Source organism: Delphinus delphis, chromosome 3 (assembly GCF_949987515.2).
Source record: "Delphinus delphis chromosome 3, mDelDel1.2, whole genome shotgun sequence".
Taxonomy (NCBI): domain Eukaryota; kingdom Metazoa; phylum Chordata; class Mammalia; order Artiodactyla; family Delphinidae; genus Delphinus; species Delphinus delphis.
This window is the reverse complement of record NC_082685.1, coordinates 68981148-69007729: the sequence shown is the minus strand read 5'-3', so window position 1 is coordinate 69007729 and position 26582 is coordinate 68981148. Positions and strand designations below refer to the sequence as shown.

The 26582-nt window shown below is 39.0% G+C and overlaps 1 protein-coding gene across 2 annotated transcripts in view; it reads left to right on the top strand.

The window, feature by feature from the left end:
• GRAMD2B (GRAM domain containing 2B) overlaps positions 1-26582 on the top strand; it is a 104390-nt gene that overhangs the window by 309 nt on the left and 77499 nt on the right. The window lies entirely within an intron of this gene.

Genomic DNA, 26582 nt, shown 5'->3' with positions numbered 1-26582 from the left:
CCTTCCTCATCCCCGGAGGGAGGATTCTACCAGGTAGAAAGAGAAGGCACAGCCCAGGCCCCTGGGCTGGTGGATTTTAAGGGGGTACATAGCAAAGGACATGATCTGCTGAGCAAATAGAACTCTTACCACCATTAAGGGACAATAATTGTTAGTGCCTTCTTCAGTACTTTTCAGTACGTACTAGAAAACTGGTCAGCTATGCAGTTACTCAATTCCTGACCCACTCTCAGGGTCATAGGAAGTGAAGCCAAAATGGTTAAACCAAAAACCTTACTTTGGTGTCAAAATTACTGTATTATTGTCAAAACAGTAATTATTAAAATATGAAAATAATTTTCTTCTTTGGACCTTTCTAAATTAAATATTAAAATAGTACTGGCTATGCTCTGATACAACAACTTACTATACAGTGATTTAAAGCAGCTTTGACTAGGTTCAGAACATATCTTCTTTAGCTGTAAGTATTAATATCTACATGCACACCACTCTGATAATTATATATTTTTAATGAAAATTCATTTATCTACTCTTTTTAATTTTATCTCATAATAATTCTCTAGCAACTTATAAAATGTAGAAATCAAGTGCAAGTGGAATCAATTACAAGAAAAAGTTCCTTATACAACTCTTTTAAAATTGAGGTTTAGTTGATTTACAACATTATATTAGTTTCAGATATACAACATAATGATTCAAATTTTTATAGATTATACCTCATCCAACTTTGGTGTAAACTTTTTTTAATGGAGGTGACATTGGTCTATATCATTACATCGGTTTCATGTTTACAACATTATATTTCTACTTCTATGTACCTTACAGCATGCTTACCACCTAAAATTTACTTTCCGTCTGATATAAACTTTAATGTAACTTCCATGTAAATTAAGTCAAGGCAGAGGAATAGCCTCCACACCTGAACTTCACTTTTCCATATTATATCCAGAAAGTCAATCATTTGATTTATTTTTTAATCATTTTAAATCATTTACACAAAAAAAGCTCAAAATTATAGCCTTTAAAAATTAAATACAAAATAACGATATCACACTTCATTTAATAGCATTCGCACATCAGACTGTCAAGTGAGGAAAACAAATTCAATAATTTTTAAAAAGAAGTTTTAGAGATCAAGAGTCTGAATTTATGCAAAATATTGCTTAATACATCTATTTAGGTTGGCTTAATTTTTCCATCCATCATTAAAATAAATCTACATAACTTGCATTATGGTCATTTGGGCAAGAGTACAATTCCAGTGATTGAAAATGTAAAACTTTGCATTATTTCCATATTTTGCTGAACTTCGAGTGCTTCTTTAATTGCTTCGTCTGCCTAATCCTCCTCTTACATTGACTGTAATGCAAACTCTTCTTGGAACTCAAGCTCTAACGAGGAAAAATAAAATCAAATTAAAATGCATAGGACTTTCCTGGGGGCGCAGTGGTTAAGAATCTGCCTGCCAATGCAGGGGACACAGGTTTGAGCCCTGGTCTGGGAAGATCCCACATGCCGCGGAGCAACAAAGCCCGTGCGCCACAACTGCCGAGCCTGCTCTCTGGAGCCTGCGACCCAGAACTACGGAAGCCCGCACACCTAGAGCCCATGAAAAAAAAAAAGAAAGGAAAAAAAAAAAGACAGAAACCAACAAGGGCCTACTATATAAGCACAGGGAACTACACTCAGTGTCTTGTAATAACCTATAAGGGAAAAGAATCTGAAAAAGAATATATATATACATATGTATACATACACATATAACTGATTCACTTTGCTGTACACCTGAAACTAACACAACATTGTAAATCAGCTATACTTCAATTTAAAAAAAACAACAAAAAAAGATAAACACTTCCCTTTACCTTAACATTAAGAATTTATGTGGCTGTTGTGGCATCCCATTATCCTTCCCATGAACTACAGCAAATCATATGTACCCTCAGATCAGCAAACCACTCAGATAGGCACAGATACAATTTATGCAGTCTTTTTATTCAACCATTCAATTCAACATAGATTTGTTGAATAACTATTATATGCCAGGCTATGTGGAAGGCACAGCAAATATAACCATAAGTGAGATAGATGTAGTCCCTGTGCTTATGGAGGTTATTAGTTTAATGTCAAAGACAGGCAAAAAAATTATGAATGAATGCATATATACATACATAATTCAAAATATTAATGTATATTTTTATAGGAAAAAATTACAGGGCAGATATGGAGAATAAGGTGGGAAAAACTAATTTAGATTGAGTGGCAAGTCAGGGACTCTCCAAGGACGTGATATTTAGGCTGACTTCAAGGATGAAAAAAGAGCCACAAGCATGACATGATCGGGAAGCAGCAAGTCGCCCTGAAGAGGGGAGTGAGCTGAGTCCTGAGGAACCTCAGCGGGGTGGCACCTGATGAAATCAGAGAGACAAGTAGAGGATGAAGGGGTTTAGAATTCTGTTCTAATCTTGGTGGGAAATCACTGAAGGGTTTAGAGTAGGGGAGTATCATGATGTGACGTTCCCTTTAGAAGGGTATTCTGGCCTCTCTGTAGGTTATTTCTAGTTTGTTGCTCATTCAAGCAATGCGCAGTCTTGCCCATGTCTCCAGTGTGCTTGTACAAGAGTGTCTCTAAGATATATATACCTAGGAGAGGAACTGCGGGGCTATAATATGGACATGATTAACTTTACTCATTATGTCAAACTCTGTTCCAAAGTTCTGTGTCATTTACGCTATTACCAGCATTATTCCGCTTCCTCAACATTGCCATTGTTTGACTTTTTAATTCTTTCTAAACTGGAATGTATGAAATGGCATCTCAGTGTAAATGGTTTCAATGTGCATGCCCCTTATTAAGACAAAAGGAGCATCTTTTCAACATGTTTATTAGTCATTCTCATTTCCTCTTCTGTTAAATTCCTGCTCGTGGATTTATGAACCTTTGGGAAAGCAAAGGGGGTGAGAGAGGGTACTATCTTTTCCTTATTTGTAGATAGTTTTTGAAATACTCCAGATACTGATCTTCTGTTAGCTACGTGTGTTGCAAATGTTTTATTCCAGCATATGACTTGTCTGTTCATGCTCTCCATTATATCTGAGTTCTTACTTTCAATTTATCAGTTTGTTTACTTTTATTTTTCATTGAAGTATAGTTGACTTACAGCATTATATTATTTTCAGGTGTACAACATAGTAATTTGATATTTTTATAGATTGTACTCCATACAAAGTTACTATAAAATATTGACTATATTCCCTGTGCTATACATTATATCCTTGTAACTTATTTTACACCTAGTAATTTGTACTTTTTAATTCCCTTCACCTATTTTTCCCCTGCCTCTACCACTCTCCCCTCTGGTAATCACTAGTTTGTTCTCTGTATCTGTGCATCTGTATCTGTTTTGTTATATTTGTTCATTTGTTTATTTTTTAGATTCTACATATAGGTGAAATCACACAGTGTTTGTCTTTCTCTGATTTATTCGACTTATTTCGCTAAGCATAATATCCTCCAGGTCCATCCATGTTGTCAAAAATGACAAAATTTCAATATTTTTATGGTATATGGATAATATTCCATTTTGTGTGTGTATATGTATGTGTGTGTATATATATAGGGTTGGCCAAAAGCTTCATTTATGTTTTTCTGTACATCTTATGTTAATGTTGTGTATATATATATATATAAAACACCTTCTTTATCCATTTATCTGTTGATGGACATTTAGGTTGCCTCCATATCTTGACTATTGTAAATAATGCTGCTATTGTAGTGCATACATCTTTTCAAATTAGTGTTTTTGTTTTCTTTGTATAAATACCCAAAAGTGGAAATACTGAATCATATGGTAGTTCTATTTTTAAGTTATTTAAGTAACTCCATAGTGTTCTCCATAGTGGCTGTACCAATTTACATTCCCACTAACAGTGCAAGAGGGTTCCCTTTTCTCCACACCCTCACCAACACTAGTTCTTTGTTGTCTTTTTGTTAATAGCCATTCTGACTGGTGTGAGGTGATATCTTGTTTTCTTAATGATTTGCGCTTCCTGTGACTTAAGAATTCCTTCCCCACTCTGAGGTTATAAGAATGTTCTTATGTATTTTCTTCTAAAAGTATGTTTTCTTTTAAAACTAGGGTCCGTTCTGTATTTGGAATTTATTATTGTTTCTGGAGTGAATTAGGTCCTCATCTAATCTTTTATATGGATAAAGAATTCTCCCACATTATTTATTGAATAGTCTTTCCTTTCCCCATTAATCTGCAATGCCAGCTCTGTCATATATCACTGTCTTCATTACTATCACCTTATAATAAAAGTTTTGTTATCTGATGAGACAAGACTTCTTACTCACTTCAGAAGTGATTGTCTACTCTTTTTTTTTAATTTTTAAATTAATTAATTTATTTATTTATTTTTGGCTGCATTGGGTCTTCGTTGCTGCACACGGGCTTGGGCTTTCTCTAGTTGCCGAGAGTAGGGGCTACTCTTTGTTGTGGTGCACAGGATTCTCACTGTGGTGGTTTATCTTGTTGCTGAGCACAGGCTCTAGGCTTGCAGGCTTCAGTAGCTGCAGCTCGCGGGCTGTAGAGCACGGGCTCAGTAGTTGTGGCACACGGGCTTAGTTGCTCCGCGGCATGTGGGATCTTCCCGGGCCAGGGTTCAAACCCGTGTCCCCTGCATTAGCAGGCAGATTCTTAACCAGTGCGCCACCTGGGAAGCCCTGATTGTCTACTTTTGACCCTTTGCTCTACCATTTAAATTTTAGAATTTGGCTTGTCACATAAAAACTTTTTTTAAAAGTTGAAATTGCATCAAATCTATTGCTCAATTTGAGGAAATTTGACATTTTATTGTGTTAAATATACCTATTCATACACATGGTGTGGCCTCCATTTATTTAGGTCTTCTTTAATATCCTTTGATAAAGCTTAGATTATTCTACACAAAGATCTTACACATCATTTGTTAGATTTATTCCGAGATACTTTACAACTTTGTTGCTTTTGGAAATATATTTTTAACTTGATTTTGTTGATGTTGTGCAGAAATGTAATTAAATTTCTAAATTGATCTTATATTCCACATTCTTACTAAATCTTCTTATTAATTTTAATAATCTGTAGACTGAGTTTTTTGTAGACAATAATATTATTTGAAATTTAAAACTTTTTTTACCTTTCTGAACTTTACCCTTTTAAATCTTTTTTATTTTATAATACAAGCAAGGGACTCCATTATAATGTTGACTATAAATAGTAATTCCAGGCATTCTCATTTTGTTCCTAATTTAAAAGGGAATGCTTTTAACATTTCAAGTTTTATCAGCCTTTCTCAGATTAAAAAAGTTTCCTGGGCTTCCCTGGTGGCGCAGTGGTTGGGGTCCACCTGCTATGCAGGGGGCACGGGTTCGTGCCCCGGTCTGGGAGGATCCCGCGTGCCGCGGAGCGGCTGGGCCCGTGGGCCGTGGCCGCTGGGCCTGCGTGTCCAGAGCCTGTGCTCCGCGGCGGGTGAGCCCGCGGTGGTGGGGGCCCGTATACCGCAAAATAAATAAATAAATAAAGTTTCCTTCTTATTGAGGTTTTCTAAGAAGTTGTAGAAACTATTGAGTACTTTCCTGGCCTCCACTAAGATGATCCTCATTTGAAAATCTCTGGAACTCATAAAGCGCACAGTACCTCAACATTCAAAGTTCACAACAAGTCATCATTTCCCAAAATACAGAACACTGGACAGCCTTGAAAAACATGAATTGCTTTAAGCTTTATAAACAGACTGGAAAAGGCTGTGGAGAATTAATAGTTCCATAAATTAGTCATTCGGCAAATAAAAACCAGGTATTTTTTAAAATTAGTTTTTGGAGATTTACTATGCAAATTACCATTAGAGCTATTGCTTTTAATAAATTTGTTTCTCCAAAATATTTCTTTTTAGAGTATCAGTCTATTTCAGTTTTAGGTAAAGATGAAAGTTGCCCGGTGGAGCTAATGTGTTGAATGGGGTGCCATGGGCTTTGGGAGGCACAAACAAGGTCCAAGATGACAACCAAAGAGGGCAAATACGGGGCAGTACCAAGCTGGAATGTGAAACCAGGGTGGGACCAGCCCAGGCCTACTCATACTACCCATGCTATGGTTTGGGGACCACTCCAGGCTGCTGCAGTGGACAGTGACCTTGGCAGGTCCAAGACAGCCTTGAATCACATTCACTCTGCCTCCTCTTAGTGGCTCCAAAGATTCTGCTTCTACTCCTCTACTCATCCAGTTGTCACCAGTGAGTAGAAGAGGAGATGCTGGCCCTTCCTCCCCTCCACTCTACCCTCCCAAGAGCCTTGTTTTTTTTTAGCCAATCCCACTTCTGATTTTAGGGAAAGGATAGAAGCACTATTTGGTACCTGAAGAACAGGAACACAGTAGACATCATATCTTGACCCATTTTTACTGGGTGAGCCCATGGCCTCAACTGGTGTTCATCATAGGAATTGTAGGGTTAAGAGTGATATTTAGAAACTGAAGGGAGGCTGAGTTCTGGGAAATGGGCTTCCTTCTCCAGGAGCAGGGATGAGGGGTAGCAATCAAAGAAAGTAAGAGTGTGTTAAGGGGAAAGATAATAGTGTCCTGAGCACAAGGCAGGTATTTCAGTGAATGGACTAAATCTGTTCTTAGTGGGTGAGGTCAGGGTAGCAGGACGGGTGAACTCTGCCAAGCCTTGAGGCTACCAGGGTGTACTGAAGCGGGGCTGTGGAGGTTAGAATAGGAGGTGACATACAGAGGAATAGGCCTCTTTGTTAGGAGAGTTAGAATTTTCCAAGGAGAGCATAGCACACCCCAGTGCTAACAGTGCCAGGAGAGAAGGGACCTACAGTCTCCTTCCCAAACTGTGCCAGGCTCTTCTCCACAGTCTACTAATACAGAGCACTCAGTATTCTCTCAATACACATGTTTGATCGTGTCACCGGGCTTTTGTACATGCAGGACATCTGAAAATTCCTATTCATCTTTCCAGATGCACCTCCTGAAAGGTCTAGTATAACATCAAAGGAGACTCCCCTTTGCCCCCTTACTTCCACCCTCAGAACTAGCAGCCTTTTCTTATTTGTCGGTACCATATTCCATATTAACCACTTACCAGAATGTATTGGCATCAGGGGAATGTTTATTATAAAACCAAAGAAGCTTCAGCTTCAACCCTCATTTATTTGGGCCCCTTCCAAGGCCCTGGGAATGTCCCTAGCAAGATGTTCATGTAGTCGTACTTTTCCGTCAACTTTTCAGATAATATTCTAACTACAATTATAATTGCTCTCTCTCTCCATTCCAATTCTCCCCCTGTCACATTCCTCTCCAGTCAGGTAGCCAGGGGCATTTTTGGCGCTGTGAGCTAAGGGGAAGTCGTTTGGAGATACATTTAATTTGAGATTAGTGGAATGTATTTATGTGATTTACCATCATTTCTATGTGCATATAAGTTATTGCTGGTTGTCCTGGCTTCCAGGAATACTCCAATAAGCAAATTCACCTTGCTTGGTGACACAGAAATACAGGGCTGGAGATGGTACCATCGTCTAAACATGTCTGAAAAGTGCCGTGCATCAGAAGCATGAAGGGAATGGAAGAGAAACAAAGATGGAAATGTGCAGAGCCAGAAGGTGATCTCTGGCAAATTCTTCCCATCACCACACGTGTAAATTATATGGATTCTGTTCTCACTAATGCCAAGTCACAGCAGAAATTCTCTCCTATTAGGACTTGATACTTGATGACGCAGCTGATAGAAGTATACCAGACTTTATGCTTATTGCACAATTTATCAGCATCCCTTGTTTATGGGGCACAAACCCAAGGTAATACTAAAAGCAGCCATTGTCTCTGTATGCGTCACATAGTACATCTTAGCATGACATTATCAAGAATAGGCTTGACTCTGAAAGAAAATGTCTAACCTATCGATAAAACTTAAGCTTTTTCTAGAGAAAAGACTAAATTATCTCTTTATTGAAAATATTACAGAATTCTTGCCATATGAAGAGATCAACAAGTATCAGTTAAAAATAAGAAAATAGCATAGAGTATGGAAGGCAGTTGATTTATGAGTGTTACATTAGTTTTCTGGATTTGGAGGTATTGATGGAATTTGTCAGCTATTTCCAAACTAATAATTTGGTATCTTTTCTCTTTCTAAATAAATACTCCCTTTCATGCCTAATTTTTTACTCATGATTTTTCTTAAAGAAGACCCTAAATTTGCATAAGCTTTAGGCCCACAAAACATTGATCTGGGGCTTCCCTGGTGGTGCAGTGGTTGGGAGTCTGCCTGCCGATGCAGGGGACACGGGTTCGTGCCCCGGTCCGGGAAGATCCCACGTGCCGTGGAGCGGCTGGGCCCGTGAGCCATGGCCGCTGAGCCTGCGCGTCCGGAGCCTGTGCTCTGCACCGGGAGAGGCCACAACGGTGAGAGGCCCGCGTACCACAAAAAAAAGTCATTGATCTGCTGCTGATTCTAACTGCTTCTGTATCTGTGTTCTCCAGCAGATCTGAGCCTTTTGGTTTTAAAACCTCGTGGAAATCTATTATGGATGAGTTCAGCTTAAAGTCCCATTTTCATTAAAAGCTTTTTATTGTAAGAGATTTTTAAAAATCAGGTTCATTTACATGCCTTCATCTCTCTCTCTCTTTCTCCCTCTCTCTCCCTCTCTCTCTCTCTCTCTCTTGCTCTCTCCTTCTCTTGCTCTCTCCCTCTCTCGCCTCCATGTTTAACAAAACAAAACCAGCCAAGGGTAATTGAAGTGGAAGTTCTAGGCTTTGGCTTCCATGTGTATGTGTATGGGCCTAGATGAGGGCAAATGGAAAGTCCACAAGTGATGAATGAGTGTTTCTGTATCAACCAACAGTAATAATAATAGTAATAATAGTCTCCGCTATTTGCACAGTGGCTTACTCGTGGGAACTTTTTACAGATGTGACCTTATAAACTTTGGTGGCTTTTCACTGTGGTAGATGGATTATGGCTACTCTCTATGTTGCTTAGGTGAGGAAAGCAAGTAACAGAAAAGGAAGAGAAGTTTTCTGTTGTTGCCGTACGGCATAATTGAACCGATGACATTAGTTCAGATAGTGAATGCGCAGCCAGTTACATGACTGAAGTAGCATTATCCAACCTCGTTAACCAATTTCTTCACCTGGCTTGGCTCAAATTATTTGGGCTATTTCCGAAAATCAAATCCATCTTCAAGGGTCATTTCATTCAGTTTCTTCATTGCACCCAAGGTGATTTTTACAACCCCAGAGGGGACATTTTGTTTCAGAAGTAGGGATAATTCTCTGAAAGACTGAAGACTTTTCTGGGATTCTGATTTCTACACTGAGTCATTATGTGATCCTGTGAGTTTCAGTTAAATTTATCTGTAAAAAGACAATGGTATTTGCTCTATGTACTTTTGAGTGGTGATAAAAGAACGACTATGGTGGGTAATTTCTTTTAACAGGAAGTTATGGAATACTTTCTATAATCTCTGTGTAAGGATGCTCTGTCTAGGAAGGACTGCCTGGTGTACATCTGGTTTCATCACTTTCTGAACCGTGCAATCTCTCTGTGCCTCACTTTCCTCAACGGCAAAATGGGGATAATCGTAGGACTGTGGCGAGTATTAAGTGAGATAATACAGAAAGTGCTTGGCACACAGCAAATGTTCTGACACTAGCTCTGATTATTATAAGGCAGTGGGGGAGATCCACAGAGGAATAATGGTAATATTCACTTATCACCTAGAGCTCTTAGAGGCTAGGAATACATCCTTGCCTCTGTCTCCCCAGCACCTGGCACAAAGAAGAAACTCTACAATGAGGAGAGACTCTTGTGGAGTAAAGAAACGGCTAAAGACCCAGCTTCTGCTTCCAGGGGCTCCAGTCTCTCTTGGTGACAGACACACACTCGGGCAAACATAGAGGGTAGGCAAGGCACATGTACCCTGAAGATTAAATTTATTAACCTAACTCTCCACATTATAATTTCCCACAGCATCCCCATGTTGCAATACTTAGATCTGGAAATAAACTGCACATTTCAAATGTTTAGTGGGACAAAATAAACTTTGCCAAATGTGAAAGACTCACAGCTGCCAGGATGATCCTGGAGAAAAAGAAACTTCTAGTTTATTCCATCCAATAAACCCATAGGGGCAGAACAGAGTGCCGTGAACAAGCCTCACTCCAAGCATGCTCCTGCGATAGAGAAAAGAAACCTGACAGCAGGAGTGATCAGGTCATACAAGTGCGTTCATTTATCTCAGAGCATTGTCCTTTGGACTGTGAGGGAACACTGTGATCTTGTCGGCTTCCCGTCACATCTCTTGCCCTCTTCATGCCCCAGGGAGATCACCCTCCAGCCACAAGTGCTAGTTCTGGACCTTTGAACCTTCTTTTCTGCCTACAACACGTGGGCAGAGTCAATTCTGAGCTGTCCTTCAAAGCTGGACCAGGTATCACTGCCTCCAGAAAGCCAACCCCACCCTATCTCCCTTTCTCTGGGCTCACATTGTACCTGTTGTATATTTCCATTACAGCATTTATCACACACTGAACCTCGCTTGTTTTTATATCTGTCTTTCTTCCTTACTCTCTGCCTCTTATTCCTAACCAATCACTCAGCACAGTTCCAGGCACAAACTAAACAATGTTAAGTGTTAGATGGATGAATAAATGGTGCTGGGTGGGGCTTCCCTGGTAGCGCAGTGGTTGGGGGTCCGCCTGCCGATGCGGGGGGCGCGGGTTCGTGCCCCGGTCCGGGAGGATCCCGCGTGCCGCGGAGCGGCTGGGCCCGTGGGCCATGGCCGCTGAGCCTGTGCGTCCGGAGCCTGTGCTCCGTGGCGGGAGAGGCCGCAGCAGTGAGAGGCCCGCGTACAGCAAAAAAAAAAAAAAAAAAAAGTGGTGCTGGGTGATGGATGAATAAAGAGCTTCCCTGAGCTGGCAAGCACGGCTGACCCTTGCTGGGGCGCTGCTGACCTCACCCCAGGAAGGCTGAGGGGCAGGAGACCAGTCAGGGCGCATAAGTCGGTAATCTGCTCAGTGCAGGGAGAGCAGCTAATGGCAAAGTCGGGTGACCTCTCAGATCTTCTGACTCCGAGTCCAGGACCTTTTCAGTCTTCCACAGTGATTCATTATTAGATCGCAACTGGTATTTGCGTCACTGTGGTCCCAAGTGTTTCATCCTCGCCATTGGGAAAAGAGAGGGAAAAATTACACAACTGAAAGGCTACAAGGAGCAATATAGGCTGAAACTCCTGTTTCCATAAATTTAAATATAAGTTTAATTTTAGCTTAATTCTATGCTGAATTAAAGTTTAAAAATAAACCTAATTACTATAAAATTGAATTAAATTAGATATAAAAGAAATAATTCCATAAAACATTGGTTTTTAATTTAATAAATAATCCCTCACACATGCCTCACATTTTCATATCTTCATGCCTCTGTGCCTGTTTTCTCTCTGCCTCGGATAACATTTCCCTCAAGCAATACTTAACCAACAAGTATTTTGCATTTTTGCAATATCCCCTCGGTTACACAGGTCAGCCCTGTGTATTCAGTGGGGATGGAGATCATAAAAGCGGGAGAAAATCAAGAGGAGGGGATCACATGGGCCATCTTGGAGGCTGACCACCACAGGAGCTGTGGGTGACAGCAAAACTACCACATATTTCTAATCTGAAGGGTGATACATGATGAAAGGGCAGTAGCCTTGGAGTTACTCAGACCTGTATTTGAATCACAATTCCAGCACTTACTGCGTCACCTGGTCTAGTTATCTAACCTTTCCAAACCTCAGTTTTCTCATTTGTAAGATGGGGCAAATAACACCTACCTCTTAAGACTGTTGTGAGGATTAGGTATGCGTAATATACAGTGGCTGGCAAGTAGGACACTAAAAAATTGCTGTTATTATAGTTACAAGGTAGGCAAAGTGTTACTACAGAAACACAGTCGGAAGTCATAATCCACTGAGCCCTGTGTCAAACCTTAAGGGTTTTTTTTTTCCTATTTGTTTTATTATCCCCATACATTCCTTTATAACTTACAAACGACTTAGTGAGTGTTAAACACGGGGCGGGGCGGGGATGAAGCTAAAAAAAATACTTTGTTATATATTTGAAACATGGAGAAACTTGAGGACTTTAAGGTCCAAACTTGAAGAGCCAAGCAGCAGTCGAGTGATTTCACTTCTCCTGTATGACTGACGTCTGTGTTATGATGATCTCAAAGAAATATGAAAATAAGGTAGGGGGAAAACACCCACCAGTAGTTTCCTCAAAGTAGTTTCCTCAAAATTACAGTTCTTCTAGGAAAAAAAAAATTAATTATCTCTAGAAAGAAAAGACAAGTTCAAACGGTCAAGTTCTGTCTCACATCAAAATGAAACATTTTCCCAACAGTGCTACCGGATTATAAGGTGAAACAATGTTCTATACTCAAGAATTCGAGAATTTGGGCTTTGGCTTTGTTGTAAATTTGTCCGACCTTAGCTTCTTCTCCAGTAAAATAACGATAAAGACACTAAGAGAAGAGGCTTCTTCATTTCTGATGAAAAATATTATCTCTCCAAATTCATCTGCTGAAAGAATAATGGAAAGAGCCCAGGCCTAGCCCTGACAGACTTCCGTGACCAGGAACAAATCACTGAGCCTCTCTTTTTCCTCATCTTACAAAATGGAGAGATCAGGTTTTTTCCAGACAACTGAGAAATTAAAAGGAGAAAAAAAAAAAATCAAATGAGGTGATATATATAAGTTTAAAATTACAAGCTCCTTCTGGGGGAAAAAAGTGAAGAATTCTTTTCAGGTATTATTTTATTTTTGTGGTATTTTTTTAAATTTTATTTTAGTTACTATCTGAAGTGGTGTTTTACCATGAAGCTAATAAAGCTGAAACTTTAGGGCCTATCATTTGAACAAAGCTCTCCTAATTCGATATTCACTCTTTGCACCTCATTACGTATTTTTTCTTCTGAAAGAATTCCGCCATATTGTATAGGCTTTAGGCCGTACAAAACTGAGTCTGCCCCAGTTGCTGTTGTTAACATAATGCTTCATTTTTCAACCAAGACTAATGTGCTAAATGTTGTCATCAATATTTCATACCAGGAAATGGGAAAGTACTTACTAACAGCTTAACAAATCTATGCAAGAAGCTATTGGGATGGTATGAAAAGGTATTTCCAAAATGATTGATTTCTGAAAAATATGGGAATGAAACTTATCCCCTACATAGACATAATTTGGGGGGGGACGTTCATATTGTCATTATACAAGCTGACCACATTATATAATCCATACATACTACAGTATGTGACATATTTAATGTAGAATTTAATTTTAGAATAAAACATAAAGGTGGTAGCCTCTTTAAAAGAGAGAAAAAATTATCAGACCTTTTATTTATATGCATTATTATATACCACATGTGGCGGGGGTTGAAGAAGTAGAGATTCCAGAAATCCAAAAACTACTCTACTGCTACTAATTCCTCTTTGAGTTGAGAAGTAGCATAGAAGGGTAGTTAAGAACACCAGCGCCTCAGCCAGATTGCCTGGAGGCCCATCTCCTCTGAGTGGCTTGGCATGTCTGTGCTTCAGTTACCCCTCCTGTTAAAGGTGGGGAGGGTGATAGCTCCTACCTCACAGAGCTGTTGTAAGGATTAAATGAGTAACTGGACTTGAGAAGTGCTTAGAAAACTGCCTAGCATATATAAGCACTACATAAATGTTATTTAATACACCTTTGGCTGATTTCTAACTTGGTCTGTCATCCCACAGATTGTTTTATCCACTTTGGTAATGATTGAAAATTTTTCATTGTATCCTACTGTCATTCTCCCATTAATGACAGCATGTTGCTTCTAGATCACCTACTGAATTGCCAAATTTTTAGTAAAAAAGACTATGTATCCCACTAAGGTTATTGGTTAGTCTTCTGTCCTTAGTAAGGACAGAGTAATCCCTAAATGTTTTTTTTTTTGGATTGCAAGTTAAGGTAGGAACAAGTAAAAAAGCAAACTGTGTAGCATAACTTAAATATTTCATGGCATTGGCTTATTATGGGTTTTCTCAAAAGAGTTTTTAATATTTGCTAAATTGTCCCCATTAGGAAATATAATTATGCCAATTACTGACCAAGAGTTGAACTTTTGATGATGAATAAAGTAACACAATTTTAGGTTGACCGTTATCTGTGTTTATCATAATAAAACAGAGTATGTTTTATTGTGGCCCTAAACCACTCTGTTCATGTCAATACCAAATGATTGGGCTATTAATATGAAAGTTCTAAGGTAATGCTGTAAAGTATGATAAATATTTAATGAAGTTATCAAGCGACCTTTCTTAAAGTCCTCTACCTACGTGACAGGGAAGGAATTTTGTTAGTTTCCATGTAGTTATATAAACGGCCCTTAGTTAATGATAAATAATAAGAAACACATATCGTGATGAAACGTTCAATTATGCTGACACCACAGTTTTTTGGTCTAGGCTCTTCCTTGGATCCCAAAGAACAATTGCTTTGTTTATTACTGAATTCAAAAGAAATAAAATTCTCCTACTGTGTGCCTATCGGGCTTTTCCGTAGTGCCAGAAAACCATACAACCACAAGCAAATCTGCAGTTCTATATAATTTTAGCAGCCTTTCCAAAATGCGCAATTAGGAACAGAGTGATAACTTTACTTCTGTTGGGTAATTCTTGATTAGGTCCAGGCTCGGTTCCACCTTCTCTTAATAAAAATAACAACCTAACATTTATTAGATGCCTCCTGCGTGGCAGGTACAGTGCTAAGCTCTTTTTGCAAATTAGCTCATTCAAATTTTACAATAGCCTTATGAAATAGTAATTACCCCATTTTCCAGATAGAAAACTGAAGTTTGAAAAATCAAGTACTTAAATCCCATGACAGATGAGTTGGACTCAATCTTAAGACTCTAAACCCCATGCTCTTTTCTACCTCACTGTACTGCAAGCCCTCCCACCTTTAATCTCTTTCCATCAGGGAGTAAAGGAATTGGGCTAATGGATGTAGACATCCTAAAATAAGTGGGGTGATTAAAATCCCTACCAAAAGTGGGGAGTTAGATATGACACCAAAAGCCTAAGTTACAAAAAAAATAATAAATTGGACCTCATCAAAAGTAAATACCAAAGACACCATCAAGAAAGTGGAAAACAATCCACAGAATAAAAGAAAATATTTGCAAATCATGTATCTGGTAAAAGTCTAGTATTGGAATATATAAAGAACTTCTTACAACTCAATAATAAAAAGACAACTCATTTTTAAATGGGCAAAAGATTTGACTAGCTTTTTCTCCAAAGAAGATATATAAATGGCCAACAAGATGCAACATGGTGATCAACATTATTAGTCACTAGGAAAATACAAATTAAAACCACAACGTGATACCACTTCACATCTAGTAGAACGACTATACTCAAAAAAGAAAATAACAAGTGTTGGTGAACATGTTTGAGGAATTGGAACCCTCATACGTTATTGGGAGTGTAAAATGGTACAACCACTTTGGAAAACAGTTTGGCAGTTCCTCTAAAAGTTAAACATAAAGTTCATATGATCCAGCAATTCCACTCCTAAGTATATACCCAAGATAACTGAAAACATGTGTCCAGGCCAAAACTTGTACATGGATATTCATAATAGCTAAAAAGGTGAAATAACCCAAATGTCCATCTATTGATGAATAAAATGTGGTATATCCACAGAATGGAATATTATTTGGTCATAAAAAGGGATGAAGTACTGTTACATGCCATGACATGGATGAAAGAAGCTAGTCACAAAAGACCACATCATTCCATTTATACAAAATGTCCAGAAGAGGCAAATCTATGGAGATAGAAAGTAGGTTAGTGGTTCCCAAGGGCTAGGGAGAAGGGAGAATGGGGATTGACTCCTAATGGTTACAGGGTTTCATTTTGTACTGATGAAAATGTTCTGGAATTAGTGGTGACAGTTGCACAACTCTGTTTAGTGATACTAAAACCACTGAATTATATAGACTTCAAAAGAGTGAACTTTATGGTGTATGAATTATATGTCAATTAAGCTGTTATTTTGTAAGATGCTAGCGAGAGATCATAAGAAATCATTTCTTTTTTTGAAAGTTCATATTCTGTAAGTACAAAGTATGTAAATAAGTTTTCCATGACTGATAAATATGGCTTCCTGACTTTCAAAAGGATTGGCATGTTTTTATTGAACCAGATCTTCTAGATCAATATTTTCTTTATTTGCCATTTAACTTTTAAAAAATGCTTCCCTTTTACCCTTTCACTGGAACTGTGTAGGGTTAGGATAGGGATGTAGGAGTACTGTAGGAAAGGGAGTTGCCTCAGAGGTCCCCAAGACCACCCCACACTTGGAGATTCACAGAAAGACTCACGGAACTCAGCGTATGGTTGTACACATGGCTAAGATTTATTACAGTGACATAGTAAGTTGGGCCAAAAGGGAAAAAGATGCAGGTGGAGTCAGGAATCCATGTACAGGCTTCCTCGTGCTCTCTCCCTCACATAGAGGGTCACAGGGAATGCACTTCTCGCCCCAGCAACCAAAATGTAGCAACATGTGTACGATGTGCCCAGAGAAGCCCATTAGAGACTCAGGACCCAAGGTTTTTATTGGCAGCTGGTCATGTAGGCACCCTCTGCCTAGTATCAGTACATACTCCAAATTTAAACTCCCAGAAAAAAAGCAGATGATGGGCATAAATCATATTATTTCCATAGTCTAGGCTCATGGAGCCACTTTTATCAGTTGGGGAACAGTGGGAACACCCCAGAATCCAAATTCCAAAATGCCAGCTAAAAGCCAACCTTGCCAACAGGTCTTTCTTAGAAGACCAGTCTCAGGCCTGCTGTGTTACCTCTTCTGTGCACAGGGGTGGAAAATGAAGATCTCAAAGTCACCATCCAATGAGAACAGATCCTCGAGGGAAAGAGGAAGAGGACTAAGAGACTCTGGAATAGACTCAGCAGGATTTCAGAGCCAGGGGGACACTGTGAGGTTTGGTTCTCAAGTCAGAAGTCTTCTGACACCCACAAACCTGGCAAGAGGACTGATTCAATAGTCTTAGGGCCAATTAGGCCTACTCACTTTGCAGTGGTCCCAAGAGTTTCTAGCTTAAGTCCGTCTATTACCACCATTATGGCCTTCCACTCTCCAGCCCTCCAAGTAAACCCTTGTTCCTTTCCTGCCATCAGCATATCTTCTGGAGGAGCAGTAGAAAGAAGGATAGATGAATCACAAATTCTTTGACTCTTACCTTTTGGCCCTGGTATTCAAGGAAGAATCCTCCCAGATGAACAGATGATGAAATTGTTATCACCAAGAACAGAGTTCATGACACACCCTTGAAATACTTATTAGCCCAGCTGTTTCTTTCTTTTTTTTTTTTTTTGGAGTGTAGTGGCTTTACTCTGCTGTGTCAGTTTCTACTGTACAGCAAAGTGAATCAGCCATACATATATATAACCCCTCTTTTTTGGATTTCCTTCCATTTCGGTCACCACATAGCACCGAGTAGAGTTCCCTGTGCTATATAGTAGGTTCTCATTAGTTATCTGTTTTATACATAGTAGTGTATATATGTCAATCCCAATCTCCCAATTCATCCCACCACCCCTTTTCACCCTTGGTATCCATACATTTGTTCTCTATGTCTGTGTCTCTATTTCTGCTTTGCAAATAAGATCATCTATACTATTTTTCTAGATTCCACATATATGCGTTAATATACGATAGTTCTTTTTCTCTTTCTGACTTACTTCACTCTGTATGACACTCTCCAGGTCCATCCACATCTCTTCAAATGATATAATTTCATTACTTTTTATGGCTGAGTAATATTCCACTATGTACACGTGCCACATCTTCTTTATCCATTACTCTGTTGATGAACATTTAGGTTGCTTCTGTGTCCTGTCAGCCCAGCTGTTCTCATTAGCCCAGATGTGATGGCCAAAGATGTAACCTTGAGAAGTAAACCCTCAGCAGGAGGACTCTAATTTAGTCCTTTTCTTTCCTGCAAATACTGAGTAAGAATTATCTTCTATCTCATGGAAGCATGAAAGGATCTGTTGGCTGTCCCAACTCTTTTTAGAACCAATAACCACCATAAATCAACTAGAATACATTCAAAACAGGAAGTGGAAGGGATTTTTTCCCCAGAACAATACATTTCTATTACATAAGAATTATTTAACTTTGACCAGTGAGTTACCAAATATATCACAGTGCAAGACTCAAAGTGCACACAAGGAAACAGGTAACGATTCTGTGCCCACTTGGAAATTCTTAAACATTCTGCCTTCTCTGTCCCCTTTCCCTTTTACACCTCCCACTCCTTTCCCCTTCCCTGCCTTCGCCCATCAGCTTCCCCCTCTTTCTTCTCCCACTTTCCATCATCCCTACCTCCCCCCAAATTATAAACTGACTATAATTTCAGAGGATTCAAATAACTTCAAAAAATTTTGTTTTCTTTTACAATTTTCTCTACCCAAATGTAAACATATTATCTCACCAATCGATTATTTCTAGTAAAAATGCTTACATATTTGCATATACATGTACCTGCATCTTCCACATTAATAGTTTGATTTAAAAATTATCTTCAGGCAATACTAAAGTTCATGAAAATCAATAAATTCTTTTTGCTAAATTGTACCTTTAGCCCTATGAGAAAATATATAGTAAATTCTTTTTTAGCAGCAGCCTTTCAAAATCTTCACAGTTCTGCCTTAACTATCAGGCAACCACATGGGGAGACCTTAGTTTCCCAGAATTAGACTTGGCAGTCCCGATGATTGGCTTGGCTGCCATGGAGGGAACATTCCTGGCAGAGATCACCCAGGGAGAGATGCTCCATCTAACTCTCTACGTCTAATCTTCACAAAGAGCCAAATTATCTTGAATCCAAATAAGTCACCTTGGAAACAAGACACAACAGATGAACCATTTAGCAGGCTAAACCTGCCTCCAAGATAATAATTATCTCCCATTTAATTTGCTTGCCTTTTAGGTAGGGTTTGCTAAGACTGAATTAGAAGTTCTCTCTGAAAAGCTGAAAAAATTGATTCCTCCAAAAAATTAAAAGGTTAATTTGATATCAAAAATCATCAATAGACTCTAGAATGCAGAAGGTAACCATCCTATGCAGGTCAGGCCTTCTCTGACCATCCTGCCTACTTCAAGGCGATAATCTAGAGCATGCTCAGAGGGGAGTATCTGAGAACACATGGGGACACTCAGATCTATGCGGCTTGTGAAAGAACTAGGCATAGTAGCCTGCAGAAGCAAAGCTCAGAGGCCAGGTGGAGAGAGTGGGGCATGAGGGTCAATTCAGATATTTAAAGTTTTGGCAAGTGGTAGAGCAAGTTTGTGCAGCCTGAAGGGCTAAAATGGAACAAACGTGTGGGAAGAGATGACAGTCCAGTCATTACAAAAGAGAACTCTGAGCAACCAGAATTGCCCAGGCATGAACTGGGCTGCTTTGAACAGTAATGAGTTCCTTGTTCCCAGAGGTTTTCAAGTCTTTGATAGTTTCATTCAACATTCTGCATTCCTTTTATCAAACAATTACTCTGAAAGCTCAACATAAGCTACACACAGGTGAATGAAATAGCCATGGTTCCTGCTCTCATCCCACTTAGAGTCTGGTGGGGTGACTGGGTCAGACGTATAGAGGGGACTCAAACATACATCTAGACAAGACCTGTGAAGTTTTTCCTAATCTCAAGAAACTGATTCTATGAAGTAAAACCCATGGGTTTTTTTCTACATTTGAAGAGCCCCAAATATGTTTTTATTCTTACCAAGAATGAGCCAGCCAGATTAATAACCCTTAGCTATGAAACAGCTTAAGGCTAGCACAAAGAATATTTGGGATACTGTTGGGATAAAGCCATTAGAGTTATAACTGTGGGTCTCCAAAGTACATTAATGAAGGAGCCTCAAGTCCATTTTCCTAAAGTGAGCTATTTGGAATCATCCTTTTGCTCTTGGTTACAGTTCTTATAATAGAGTTATATATCTTTCATGGTTAGAAAATAGTTTTCCTTTGGAAAAATGGAATAACAGTATTTTGTAATTAGGAAAGAAACACAGGCTGGTATATATTGAAGAGAAGGATTTTTTTTTAATGGTTAACATTTAGTCTCAGAATTAAATTCTGTAATAAACAAAGGTGGTTAAGTACAACCTCTTCTTGCCTATTAATTTTAATTATTGAAGTTCATTTCTAATTACTTACCTAATCAGCACATTTCAAGATATGATTACTTTATCTTGATCTGAATTTAACAACTATGATCTTAGAGTTGGATCACATGATGTTCTGGAAAAATGACCTGTGGTAGCTAAAAGGCCCCTTAGAGTTTGCCTAGCTTGACAGGATGCAGAGGAGAGAAGCTCTGGGGAAATTCCAGGTTAGACTCACTGAACCTCCCAGCAAGGCTCCAGGCAACAGAGAACTCACAAACATGCCTTCATGGAAAATACACTGACATTAACAAAAGCTCAGTTCATTTCATTTCTTTTTTTTTTTAAGCTTTTTTTTTTGTTGCTAAGACTAATCCCCCAAAAATCTATTAGCAAACCATGTATTAATCAATGCTAGAATGCCAGAAGTTTAAAAGAGAAGAAAAAACAAAACAAAACAATGTCAGGGACTGAAAAGTCAAAAGCAGCAGGACAGAGCCTGCTATTCAGTTTCTAGAATGAGAGGGAATGTTTTATGGAAACTTCCAGATTCAGACCTTGTTTACTGGTACTTAAACAGGAAAGTTTACTATCAAATAGAGCTATGATACTTTACTATACAGTTTTCTAAGGGCATGTCTTGGGTAGACCATATCTACTCGAAATAGTCCAGATATCTCTGCTGCTGGTTAAGCTCAGAAAACTAAATACTGAGGTAACCCATATGACCCCACTGTCATCTGCCGAGGTCAGACACTCTAATCCCAGCAGATGGCACAAATGTGTAAATCGTGGAAGTAAGATAATAAGGACCATTGGGCCAACAGCAAATTGGAAAGTTCCCTGTTCGCTGTTAGGCTTTCAGAATTCTGACAAAACACACTGGTTGGTCATATTTAGCTGAGAGTCACTATTTTGTGACTGCTGAACCGGCCATAGGGACAACCAGAGCTAGGTGGGGATCCCAGGGGAGTCAGGTTTCAGGCCCCACCCTGCCGCAGTATTGGCCCTCCCTTCCAGCACCTTCAGTAGTATCCTCCCCCCACCCTTTACATGTATCTGTGGGGCTTCTGCCACCATCCCCACTGGGGGCCAGGGCCATCCCTGCGCCTTCCTGTCGCCCTTCCCCAAGTGGAAAGAAGTCTTCTCTCTAAGAGTGACAGTTCTTTCAGCCAACTCAGAAAGCCTGGCTTCATAAGCAATGGGCCTACTAGCAATAAACTATGGCTAATGAGTCCAAGGGTTGGCTGAGCTAGGAGGCATTGGTAAATACCATCCCAGGGGCTATGCCAGCCTTCTCAAAGGAGGTAATTCTCCCAATCTTCCCAGAGTAGGAGCCCTGCTTCTTGAGAACCCAGTCCAGGATTCTGGGATGGGGACAACCTCTTTTTTGAGACATAATTTCTCCGGTATTATAGCTCCACAATCCCCTACCAGCAGTTCTGAGTTAGAAAGAGCTCTGAAAACCAAAAAAACATTTATGACTTTGCTTGCAGAATCTGAATTGAAGTGATGTAAGGCTATAAGCAATATCTATTTATCTCACTTAGTGGGAATATTCACACATTTAGCTGAAGAACTATTATTGTGTTGAATTCCAAGCTGGGGATATTATATAACCTGCAGCTTATTTGTCATATTGCCTTCCTAAAATTCAAAAATCTCTCTGAATTACAAAGTACACCTGTCTTCATGGGTTTTGGATAAAGGCCTGTAGATCTGTAGTGGCTTCAAAATTAGTTCCAGAGTTTTTTATACTATTTTCCTCAGGGGGCTGAAGTAATTATACAGGATGTGTGGCTAAAAGGAGAAGGTCACGTGTAGAAATTAGAAGTCCTCATAATTGAGTGGGGAATTTAATGGAAAGAGAGTACCTCTGTAGGGCCAGGGGTTAGGGTAGCGTCTCCCCCAAAGCCCTGGAGAAGACAATGTTTACCCCTTAACAGCCAGTTCCTCATCTCTCCAGACACCTTTGACTAATATTCACCCAGGAAGGAAATTACATAGAGGGAAACCTATTCTTGAATTCAGTGCAGAGTTCACTGTAGGATAAGAAGTTCCATCACCACATAAACAAGTTTTAAAATGATGATTTGATTCCTGAGCTAACCCCCAAAAAGTTTGCTCCTAGCATAGCTAAAACAATAGAATTTACAATATGGGATAAGCTCAACTTTAGGAGTGAGTCTAGGGACCTAAGTTCTTCCAAATTACTGTTTAATATGAGAAAATATATTCTGCATCCCAAATAATAAAATGCCATTTAGAACACAATGCATTTCTACATCGGATGTTCCCTGTAATATGTAGTGTTTTTCTAGTTGTCATCATTTATTGTTCAAGAAATAGTTACTGAGCACTAATCATAGGTACTAGGAATACCTAAAGGGCTCAACAAGAGACAGCGAACCAGTCTTCACACAGTTTAGACCCTAGGGGGAGAGACAGCAGGAAAAAATATACAATACGGACTAAAGTAAACTCATCTTTTTTTTTTTTTAAATTGAAGTATAGTTGATTTACAATATTGTGCCAATCTCTGCTGTACAGCAAAGTGACTCAGCTATACACATGCATACATTCTTTTTTTTATATTCTTTTCCATTATGGTTTATCCCAGGAGATTGGATATAGTTCCCTGTGCTATACAGTAGGACCTTGTTGTTTATCCATTCTAAATGTAATAGTTTTCATCTACCAACCCCAGACTCCCAGTCCATCCCTCTCCCTCCCCCCATCCCCCTCTGGCAACCAGAAGTCTGATCTCTATGTCTGTGATTCTGTTTCTGTTTTGTAGATAGGTTCATTTGTGCCATATTTTAAATGCTATATATAAGTAATATCATATGATGTTTGTCTTTCTCTTTCTGACTTACTTCAGTTAGTATGATCATCTCTAGTTGCATCCATGTTGCTGCAAATGGCATTATTTCATTCTTTTTTATGGCTGAGTAGTATTCCATTGTATACATGTACCAAATCTACTTTATCCATTCATCTTTCGATGGACATTTAGGTTTTTTCCATGTTTTGGCTATTGCAAACAGTGCTGCTATGAACAGAGGGGGTGCATGTATCTTTTTGAATTACAGTTTTGTCCGGGTATATGACAAGGAGTGAGATTGCTGGAGCATGTGGTAATTCTATTTTTAGTTTTCTGAGGAACCTCCATACTCTTTTCTACAGTGGCTGCACCAATTTACATTCCCATCAGCAGTGCAAGAGGGTTCCCTTTTCTCCACACCCTCTCCTGCATTTATTGTTTGTAGACTTTTTGATGATGGCCATTCTGTCTGGTGCGAGGTGGTACCTCACTGTAGTTTTGATTTGCATTTCTCTAATGATTAGTGATGTTGAGCATCTCTTCATGTGCCTACTGACCATCTGTAAGCCTTCTTTGGAGAAATGTCTATTAAGGTCTTCTGCCCATTTTTTGATGGGGTTGTTTTTGTTGTTGTTAAGTTGTATGAGCTGTTGTATATTTTAGAGATTAAGCTCTTGTCAGTTGCATCATTTGCAAATATTTTCTCCCATTCCGTAAGTTGTCTTTTCATTTTTTTTTTTTTTATGGTTTCCTTTGCAGTGCAAAAACTTGTAAGTCTGATCAGGTCCCATTTGTTTATTTTTGTTTTTATTTCTATTGCCTTGGGAGACTGACCTAAGAAAACCTTGGTACAATTTACATCAGAGAATGTTTTGCCTATTCTCTCTTCTAGAAGTAAACTCATCTTAATGTAAAATTAATATTCCATAAAGTTACATTTCTCTTGTAATTTTATACATCAGAGCATTTGCATGATGAGTTTTATCTTATTTAAAAGCAGCTTCATATTTCCTGATGTCGAGTTTGACACACCAAAAGATTCACATTGAATGACTCAAAAGTCTCCAAACCTTCGCAAAGGTCAGGGAGGCTTTCTAAATATATTCATCCCCCTGGTTCTGCTAATAAGGAAGTGGCTATCTGGAAGGGAACAACTTATGAAATTCACAGTAGAATAACAGCATTATTTTTCCAAAACTCAGAGATGCTGAACAATATTTGAATCTTAAAACAATAGCGCTGAATTTGTCATTTAAAAAAAAAACATCCACTACTCTGCCAGAAGAGGATGGAATGCTAATGTCCGATTGTGGCAGTCCACATTTTTAGAAAGCTTGTCACGACGTTCCACATATCATACTTTGGAAAACAATAGTCTCGTGCTACTGAAATGCAGAGGTAAAATTTTCTGACTGTAAATCAAAAAACAATAGTGACCTTCCCTGAAATCAGGAAATTTCAGGATTCCACAGTCTCGATACAACTCAAGGAAAAGAAGCCTTGGACTTCTCTGTGGTGGGAATATTTGATAGAGAGCAGAATGTGACGGGAAGCAAAAAGAGAAAAAGGCCTTACTTTTCCTCCTGGCAGCTCGAAGGGGGAGTTGAAGAAACAGTGCGATGGAAATGGGAAGCTGCCGGTAGAAAGCACGTTAGGATTTACTTGCTTGTTACATTAGCCCAGTTTGCATTAACCACATAATAGCAAGGCTAGAAAGGCAGTCCATGCTTGATGTTAATCCCCTAAAGGAATAACAAAGAAATAACTAATTCCTGAATTGAATCATGGGCGTATGCAACTACCCCTGTACTTTTAGATTTCCAAAAGCAATGAAGAACCCCGGGGATAAATGCCAGCTGGGAAATCAATAATCAGGATTGTCAAGTGTAGCAGAATAATGTTTGGGAGGCTTGGATTCTGCACTTGACGGAGTCGCTAACTGGTGAAATTTGGAAAATGTGGAAAATTTGCAAAGTCATCAGCTAGGTAAATGAAATCAATCCAAGGGGCATTTGTTCCATGTCTAGAATTGTTAAACACTGATCTTGGCACTGAGGGGAGAATTACCAAGATGTGCCAGACACCATCTCAATCCCACTGGAAAGACGAGCCTGTATACATGTAACAATAAATCAAGATAAAAGTATTATGCAGCATAATAACAAGAACTAATCGCTAACATTCATGAGACACTTATTACATGCCACACCCCATTCTAAAGGGCTATCCATGGCTTTTTTGTTTGTTAGTTTGTTTTTCTGATAGAGACTGATTCTGTATCTCCAGGGCCCTTAAATTTCTATAATGTCTATCACTAGTAGTCTTCTAAAGGGAAAGAGAAAGGGAAAGTATGATCTAATGCAATGAATGTTTTAACCACATGTCAATAAATTGTTCCACTTGTAAATCAAGCAGATGAAACATACCATAAATATCAATCTACCTGTTTTTTTCCACTGTTAGTGAATGTATGCATGGTCTTGAAGAAAGGTCTTGTATATAGAGCCTGACCAGAGGTATCCTGGAGCATGTGAGCTAGGTTGTACTGTGGCAATGAATAACAACAAAATTTCAATGTCTTATAATAAAATTGCTTGCTCACTGCACATGTCCAACATGGGTTGATGGGGGGAAGGGCTATTCATGTTTTAATTCATTTAATTATCACACCCACTCTATGAGACAGGCACTATTATTCTCTTCTTTTTCACTATGAGGAAACTGAAGCTCAGAGAGGTTGAGTAACTTACTCAAGGTCACACAGCTCATAAATAGTAGATCAGGGATTTAAATCCAGGCTCCAGAAGCCACTCACCCTTGCATACCACAAAATATATACAAAGGGTTTTAATTCTGACTATGGTAGGTTAGTGGGGCAGGATGAGGTGGGGAGGTGAGGAGAGAAGTGAAGGGAGCTTCCAGGAGGAAATTGAGCTGTGTGTTGCCCAGATGGACACAATATAACCTCCCTAGACCCAGTTTCTTACCTCCCAACAAGTGGGACTGATGAGATTATCTCAAATAATCTTTTAATCACTTGGAATCTTTTAATCACTTCAGAATTCGCCTCTTGTGGCATCACCAGAAATAGCACAAAAAGAGCAAGCTTCAGAAATCAACGCACCTGAATTATTAGCTGTGCGATCTTTGTAGAGTTGTTTACTTTTTCTGAACCGTAGTTTCTTCATTGATGCAATAAGAAAATCCTCATGGGGTTGTTGTAAAGACTAACTAGTCTATGCTAGGCACAGTGTATGGCACATAGGAGGCACTCGATTAATTGTAGCCTCTCCTTCCCCCTTACTTTTTCTTTAACTGAATATAATCTCAGTCCTTGAACTGACCTAAATCTTAGATCATTGTATGCTGGCTACACATTAGTAGAGTACCATTTGGGGGTAGATAGCAAAACAAAAGAGGATATTTGAGGGTAGCAAATATTTTCTAAAATATCTGTTCTAATTTGCAGAGCATTTATTTTATAGTAAATGCCATTT